The sequence below is a fragment of the Populus alba genome, chromosome 16 (assembly GCF_005239225.2).
Source record: "Populus alba chromosome 16, ASM523922v2, whole genome shotgun sequence".
Classification (NCBI taxonomy): domain Eukaryota; kingdom Viridiplantae; phylum Streptophyta; class Magnoliopsida; order Malpighiales; family Salicaceae; genus Populus; species Populus alba.
Window position 1 is genome coordinate 6,819,274 of NC_133299.1, and position 7,537 is coordinate 6,826,810.

A 7,537-nucleotide genomic window follows, 5' to 3' on the forward strand; every position below is an offset into this window, starting at 1 on the left:
AAAATTAGAGATTTAGGATACATAGAGAAATGTTAGCATGAAAACTTTGTTTTTATTATCCTATTTTATGTATTTATTTAATTTTGAATAATTATTTTTAATTTGGGTTTGTTTTAGCCCATTAGATATTGTTTAGGGGTTTATTTTATTGTTGGACTTATATTAGTTGATTATTAGTTTAGACTCATTAGCTTACAACCCAAAAGGAGTCCATTATGGTTAGTTAGAGGAGACTATATTATGTTGTTTTAGTTACAAATCTAAGCAGAAAGTTGGAGAATAAACATGAGTTTTTCTTTTGTTTGTTTATAGGAAAATAACCTTTTTTTATAGGGACAAAGATCATACATTAACTTATCAAAGATTAACTGGCTTTATGGCATCATTCACATACTTATGGTTCTTAGATACATGTTATCTCTAGGTCAAAATCTTTTTCTAATATCTTTAGTTTTTAGATATAAGGTTACCTCTGGATCAAGGTTCTATCAAACCTAATTTTTAGCTTTTCGAGTTGTTATTTACTTTGTTGGGGGTTGCTTGACTAAATGATTAAGAGGTTCAAAACAAAATATCTAGTATCCAACCTTAAGTTTACAAATACCATAGATTCGACCTTGAGTGATGACTTTATAACTAATAATTAACATAATATCATATAGTTTATGACAATTAGATTGGGTATATAATTATATATGCCTTTACACAACCTAAACAGATCAAAGATTAGAGAAGGATTGTTATCTCTTATACATACACTAAATATGGGGCTAAAGGTTGCATGATCATCATAAATAGTAGTATTAGTTATACCAATGTAATAACTTCTAGTTATGTAACCTATATAGGCTTAAAATTTATTCCTCATCCTAAACTAAATAGTTTCTCATGAGTTAACAACACCTTAATAAAAACAAAGAGAAATGTCTTTTATCTATCAAGTTTCTAGACTACCATGATATATCTAGTGTGATATGATTCTTATGGATGTAGAATATTTCATTTTAGGTAAACCTTAGTTATATGATCTAGATGTAGAATATTATTCTTATATTTTTGAAGGCGTTTGCGTGAAAATGATCATAATATTATTTTTTGTAATAAAAAAAATATTAAGAGTTTTAATTAGAGAGATATATTTCTTATCCTTAATTTAAATCATTTTGTTCTTATTATTGTTTTTTATTTTTATTAAATAAATAACATAGAACAAAACAATTGTATTTCCTTATAAAAAAACAATTAATAACATAATGAAAACATATGCTAACAAATCATTTTGTTTCAATAAAATTTAAATGATTACTCTTATTATAAACAAAAAAAATAATCATCATATAACTAAATTAAAACATGTTAAAGGGCTCTCGAGGTGAGGTACTTTAATCTACATATTTCTCTTAGCTTTTATTTATTTAATGTTATAAAATTTTTAGCATTTATATTTATATGTAATTCTCAATTTATTTTATTAATTACATGTATCAAATTTCAATTTAATAATTAAAAAAATTAATACTAGAAAACACGTTGATAAATACTTGCACAATTTTTATTTTTATTTTTCATTAAAAAAAACGGGTGATTCAACTTGTAGTGGAGGGCAGGGCAACTCAAGAGTAATTTCTAAACCTCATATCAAATTTAACAAATATATTCTACATTTCACTCCGTCTTATCTTATCATCTCATCTCGTGCCTCTTGCCTCTTGCCACCGTTGTTCCGTCTCTCAAATTGCAAACTCAAGAGTGAAACTACTACCGATACTGCAACTTTGGGCTGACTGAACGTCCGAAAACCATGCTGGGTTCAACCCTAGAAGAGTGTTTGAGATCGCTGTGGAAGGGGCTCGCACCCCAGAAGCTATAGGCCTGTGTCTTTCTATATTTTATAAGTACTTTAAAAAAAATTTAAATTTTTTTTTATTTTTTTATTAACTTTAAATTAATATATTTTTAGTATTTTTAAATCATCTGAATGTGCTAATATCAAAAATAATTTTTTAAAAATAAAAAAATACTATTAAGATGTATTTTGATATAAAAAATTATTTAAAAAAAAATCATTACAACACAACTACTCAAAACTCGTAATCCTTCTTTGCTAGAGAACTGAAAGTCTAAGTTCCAAACCCATTAATGGAGTCTCAGAGCTTCTTTTGAGGCCATTGTTAACAGTCTTCGATTAGTTTTGGACTGCGAATATAATAGATGCCAAGGCCCATCTGTTTGTCTTGGGTAATTTAGCACAAGGCAGAAAATATCGATAGCGACTGAGCCTCGACCTTCTTGCGCACCATCGCCAGCCTCTTCCAGAATATTAAGATGCTCCAGTTTGATTCTCACCGTCCTCTACTGGGTAGCCTGGCTTGATCGGAGACCAGGCTAGTAGATGTACTGTCTTCTTCAATAGAAAGTGGAGAGCGATTCAGCCAGTTGAACAATTCAGAGAGAATCACATCAAGATTCGTTAGAGATTTGAGATGCAAGAAGCTCACCAGAAACCCATTCGATTAATTTACTAGCAAAATCCAATTAAGAAGTCCGCATTGAATTGAATACGTTGAGATAAGTAGTGTTAGACAAAATGCTTTCCCATATATTTAGACTAAATCCATGTAAAGTCCAGCTAAGCATTGTTGGATTTTATGTCAAGGAGCGTTGCATCCTACAAAGATTAATGCATAAGTTATTAATCAGCTTCGCGTAATTGGTTTAACTAAAAATGTTGCTTTCACTAAGAATGATTTTTGAAAAAAAATGTTACATTCACAAACTTATTTAAAATTTTTTATTATCTAATGTTACACTATTGAGCATAACTTTTATCTTTACTATTGGATTGGACTGAAGATTTTACAAGAGTTTTTAGACATGTTATTCTATATTGAGTTAAAATATCAAGGTAATTGGAGTTTAAACGTTTTGTAATACAAGTTAGTAGATATAATATGAATTTTATTATTTGTTATCTTCTGCTTTATGAGTCTTTTTATTTGGAGATGATTCTTTTCCTTATAATATAAAGATATATAGCAGCTTATTTTTGAAAATTTTATTATTGTACAAGAATTTTTAATGAACAGTAACAAAGTTTTCAAATCTGAAAAGGATTTCTTTAATGTTTTAAAATCTTTTTTTTATATGAAATTTTTATTTATTGTAACTACACAAAAAAAGAAGAGTTATAATATTTAATGGCAAAATGTTTTGAAAGTTTTCATCTTCCAAAAGGAGATTAAATGCAACATTTATTACAAAGATTTTTATGCTTATTTAGAAGAATTAAAGTCAATTTTGGGCTAATTTTTGCTATTACATGGTTTTACGCTAACAAGTATAATTTTTTATCATACCATTAGAATTTGAAGACATGACCAAACAATTTTAGTTGCAGAAACACAACCAAAATGATGGTTGCTTAAGATTGAACTGCAAAACCTGGAGCTGACAACAACAAGGCTTCCCTCCTAGCTAGTCTGAAAGATCAATCGTGGAATTTTTATTTTATTTATGAAGTCAATGCGATTATCGTTAGTATTCGGTTCCTAAAAAGATGGACGAGAATACAATTTTCGTGGACAGCTGATCTTGTTCTTTTAGTGAGATGCGTTACAGTTAGCTCTCTCTCTCTCTATACGACAACATGAGAAAAAAACACACACTTGAAGGTCAGGGATTGTATTCCTGTAAGAGAATCCCTCGTAGATATGGCCAAGAATAAGAAACATTATTATTGATCTTTGAATATTGTGAAATCCAAGCTCAGATCTGGCTGTCCGCCGAGTCACCAACCCTATTTCATTGCTAGAAGAACATCAATATTTATAGACAATTTAAAATGATGTTCTTCTAAACAACGAAATACTTCAGACAAGATTTTAGTTTCAGCGATATTCTTAGCTTCGAAAATAAATAAAAATCGACCTTTCGGAGCCATCACATGAATTATAGGCAGTGCAATCTCACAGCATCTCTCTTTTGCGAGGTTTTTCTAATGTCCTTCAATCGAGGAAGAACAAGATGGATTAAGATTGTCCTCCCTTAGATTATCTGGATATATTCAACTCTTTATAACAATAAAATATGTAAAGCAAGCAGATGCTTTGATTGATAATACAGAATCCCCCGTCCTTCTCCTCCCTCCCTCTCTCTCGGAAAAAAGAAGAGAAGACTTTGATTTAGATTTTATTACTTTCTTTAATGCCTGTGAATTTGGATTTGATATTTAAATCTACGTTCTCGATTGTAAACTATTCATTGCTCTCATTCATCATGATTTTTTTTTTTTTGAATAAAATACAGTTGATTTTTTTCTGACTAGTCCGATGGAAACGATTGATATTAATTAATAATTTTGAATTTTCATCCACGCTCAACAATTAATTTAATGACTCAACTCTTTTTAATGGCGTGTTTGAAATTGTAGTTATAATTATTTTTTAAAATATTTTTTACATGAAAATAAATCAAAATAATATATATTTTTTAAAATTATTTTTTATATTAGCACCTCAAAATGATTAAAAAATATCAAAAAAATATTAATTTAAATTAAAAAAAAATAAAAAATTTTTAATTTTTAAAAAAATATTTTTGAAATGTAAAAAAATAATAATAATGGCTCAAAATCATATATATGTGTAAGTATGATGCAAGCAATTCTTAAATAAACAATTTAGATTTGAAAAGATTCAAAAATATTTATTTTGTCATTTATATCAAACCAATTGTTATTTGAAACTGTTAATAGAGTCAAGTACGTTTTCAAATTATTTGTTTATATTTTTATTATTCTATTTATATTTTAGCGTTTATTATGTAGTATGAGAATAATGATTTATTCAATTGTTATCTTCTATTTTAAAAAAAATATAAGACACAAGTGCGATTTCATTGGTTGATTAAGAATTGTACCTGCACAATTTCCATCTTCCATTTGAATAGCTTTATCCAATTACTCAGAGATAGCTTAGACTTTTTTCTTATTTTTATTTATGTTAAAATAATTGTTGTTAGCAATTTTAAGGCTTAGCTTAGTAGATAAAAAAAGTTTTTAAAAAAAACTTTATAGGTTCAAGTCTTGATTTTAACTTCTTAAATGAATTTATTCATTTTTTATTGTAATAGATAAACATAATATTTATTTAATATCATTTAAAGAAAGAATTTAATCTAGATTACATATAAATTGATCTAATATATATATATATATATATATATATATATATATATGTTGAATATTCAATATTATCGAATTAGAAAAAAAAAAATTAGAGATGGATTGTTATCTTCTAACTCAGAAAAATAAAAAATAAAAAACTTGAAATCACCATAAAAATTTATTTTTCTTTTTCCCTTTTATTTTCATCTCAAAGCCGCCATGTTTAAGGAAAAATTCCTTGCTCTTTTTTGAGATATTCTTGTTCAAATTCTTTCTAGTACACTTTAATCACTAATTTTATCTGTTTTTATGAAAAAAAATTTATGAATCTTGATAAATTTTCACTTGTTTTCTTCTCCCTCTCAAACCCTAGCATGACCATCCAAATATGACAAATTTTTTACTCACCACTTGTTTGAATACTTACAAGTTTTTTTCCCCATTTAAGGACTTACTTGTTTTGTTTCAAAACAATTTGGTCTAAAAAATTAACTTATTCAATTTCATATATGCTCAATATTAACCTTCTTAGATAATAATTTCTATTCCATCAATTTTTATTTTTATTATTATTATATTTTTTTTATTCATCCTTCTTATTTTTGAAATTTAAATCAGAATACAAGAATTTACCTGGAAGTTATAACCCACATGTGCCACGGCTAATCACGAACTTCTTCATTAATGACATAACAAGCACCGCAACTATTAACAAACATAATAACCAATAACAAGCACGAACATCTCCATCAATAATACAACACCATTCTTCCCTCTGCACGATTCACAACCTAAGATACCTGCACAACAACTCTTCATGCTCTATGAGATAAACTGACATGTTAAAGGTTCATAAATACCTTGATTACTAGGAAAGCTTATTCAAGCATTTCCAAACCATTAGAGCCAGAATTCAAACAATTCAACTCGTTTCAGATAAATGCACACACTACATTTACAAATATACACTCCCTACAACTATATTCTATTTTCTAATTGTATTTTATTAATTTAATCATCAAAGAATCTCCAATACATGCTAGTCGTTGTTTGGTATGAAAATCTCGATACAGTGACTATCTTTTTTTTGCACATTCTACAACACAAAATTGGCAAGAAGTTAACTAGAAGCAAATGAACCATTAATGTGGTCAATTTTAATCTTTGATTTTTGGCCACCTCAATTACTTTTTTATAAGAGTGATCATTTTCGATTCGGGATATAAAAAAAAAAAAAAAAAAGCAACTACATAGAAAAAAAAATTCAAAAAACCAAAACCGGTTCAAACCGACCGGTTTCGGTTCGGTTCGGCTGGGTTTTTAGGAAAAAAACCAGTTTGGCTCGGTTTTTCAATTTGACTCAGTTTTTTTCTAGTTTTTTCAGTTTGAATTCAGTTTGATTTGGTTCGATTTTCTTTGTTTCAGGCTTATAAAACCAAACCGATCAATTTTTAAAAAATTTTAATCAGTTTAATTATTATTTTTTTGTTCGGTTTTTTTTTTATTGTTTTTTTCTAGTATTTTTACTTATCCCTACTTTTCAACGTGAGATCATGTGATGTTTGATAACGGCCGGCCGCAATCAATGTGTTTCGGAGGTTCTTTTCTATCCTTTCTTTCATTGTCAAGTTAGCGCTGGGCGTAGCAGTCTATGACATACATATGTATAGTCCTCGTGAAATAATAAAATACAATCTTTTCCCCCTTTATTTTTTCATTCCTCCCTCTCCTGTTAATTAAAAAGTATTAGGTAGGGAATTTGATTTTTCTATATATAAAAAAAATGCACATGCAAATATTTGATCCCTTGTCACATAGCACTCTTCAATTGTTTTTAATTATATGGAAATTAAAATGGATATTCATAAGAAAATCAATTATTTAAATTCTATACTCTTTTCATATCAATGTAGTTTTTTTTAACATAAACATTCTTTTTTGTTAGCAATATAGATTATTGAATAAAAATTAAAAACAATTAAAATAAATATCTGAAAAAATTCTAATGATTTTAAATAACAAGGATAATGTATCTCTTTAATCATAACTCTCTTCCCTTAATCATGTGTTTAAGCAATATATAATTTTTTTTGTTTTATTTTTCTAACAAAAAGCATGTCTCTTTATAAGAATTATTGTATTTTTCTTAAATAACAACTTATCATGATATTAAAAGGAAGTTTTAATAAAAATAAATTATGAATCGATAATTTTAACATGAATTTATTAAAAAAACATATATGAACATATATAATAACAAAATAAAAATTTTATTTGCACTGAATAGAAGTTTTTTTTTTTAAAAAAAAAAAATGAATCTACATATGAGATGCATATAAAATTATTTATAAAGTAATTATGAAAAAAATCTAA